The following is a 1,724-nucleotide window of genomic DNA, read 5'->3' as shown; positions in this document are numbered from 1 at the left end:
AGAGAAACTTCCAGAGTCAAAAAGATTTAGTCAGTTTAAGGCCTACAGATCTTCCAAACTTCCTACACAGGTAGGCTTAATCAATGTTTGCTGGTGTGATTATCTAGCCCTAAGTAACAGAAATATAGTGATCTCTACTAAACACAGAGGTCATATCAATAAAAAGGATATTTTACAAAAATCAGATGACATTAAGTAGCTTAACTATATTTATGGGGACATCGATGACATTAAAAATTAATTGTTGGGACCTGGTCAGCATGGCTCTGCTGCTTAAGAGCTGCTTCACTGTAAAAGCCGGCTGCAATTATTACTTGGCGGAGCACAGGGGACCAATTCACATTCTCTCATCGGTCACCTCCCCCAGGAGTTCGAAATGCTTTACCTGATCGGCTTGGGCCTGGGAGATGCCAAAGACATCACAGTGAAGGGCCTGGAAATTGTAAGACGCTGCAGTCGAGTGTACTTGGAAGCCTACACCTCAGTCCTGACTGTAGGGAAGGAAGCCCTGAGCTATGACATGCAGCGATCTTATTCTGAGAACAGCAAAGTTGGTAATCCCTTATCATGTTATTCATAATGCCTCCATAATGAATGTTCTAGGGTGCTGTGGTTTACAGTTATATAAATTTGGTGAGACAGTTTCTATTGTTTTTTGGACAGACACTTGGAGACCAGAAAGCTTCATTGACAAAGTAAAAAAGAACAGACAGAATAGCCTGCACACATTATGCTTACTAGACATCAAAGTAAAGGAGCAGTCTTTGGAAAATCTAATCAAGGGCAGGAAGATCTATGAACCTCCTCGGTATATGCGTGTAAACCAAGCAGCCCAGCAACTTCTGGAAATTGTTCAGAATCAAAGAATATGAGGAGAAGAACCAGCAATCACTGAGGAGACATTCTGTGTTGGTTTAGCCAGGGTTGGAGCTGAGGACCAGAAAATTGTAGCAGGCACTTTACAACAAATGTGTACTGTGGACTTGGGAGAACCATTGCATTCCTTGGTTATCACAGGAGGCAGCATGCATCCACTCGAGTTTGAGATGCTAAGTCTGTTGTCCATACCAGAAAATAGTTTGGAATCCCAAAGCATTGATGAACTGTGAGCATGGACATTTTCTACTGTGGCACATTAATTTCAGTTAGATATGGATATACACATCTTTGTATAAGAAATTGAGTAGGTCTTTTGTTTTAGCTAATAAGTATAAAACAAGTGACCAGAAAAGAAAGAGTTGGCTCAACAGTGCTTGGTTTCCTGTGGCAGTAAGTTTTTTCCCCATGATATCATCAATTGTGCTATTTTGGCAACTTTATGAGATTGTACACACATGGAGCAGGTTAAGCTAAAAAACTTGTAAATTGACAGACAGAATCATTTAAAAGCAGATTTTATTTATGAAAGCAGTTAATACAAGGTGGTTGGTTCAGAGTATGACTTAGAGGTAAGTGGAATGTGAATCACTTGAATCTGGTTTTAAAGGGTAAGAAATGTAGGGTGGCAAGTAAAGTAAATAAAAGATTGGTAACATTAAAAAAATTAAATGTTGTGTTTACATTACTGATAACTATGACAATGTCAAAGATTTACATTCCAAATAAAGACCTTGTCCTCTCCAGCCTTTCTTAGGCCTTTTTATGGAAACAACTTCTACCTCCTGGTGAAAAATTATTGACTTCTATCATCTTCATGATATTCATTGACATGATATTCATTCATC

General features: G+C 38.8%; 1 pseudogene; it reads left to right on the top strand.

The window, feature by feature from the left end:
- The first annotated feature begins 376 nt into the window (after positions 1-376).
- On the top strand, positions 377-1,109 carry LOC124987105 (diphthine methyl ester synthase-like; annotated as a pseudogene).
- Positions 1,110-1,724: the final 615 nt, after the last annotated feature.

The sequence above is a fragment of the Sciurus carolinensis genome, chromosome 6 (assembly GCF_902686445.1).
Source record: "Sciurus carolinensis chromosome 6, mSciCar1.2, whole genome shotgun sequence".
Classification (NCBI taxonomy): Eukaryota; Metazoa; Chordata; class Mammalia; order Rodentia; family Sciuridae; genus Sciurus; species Sciurus carolinensis.
This window is presented reverse-complemented; position numbering and strand designations above follow the sequence as displayed.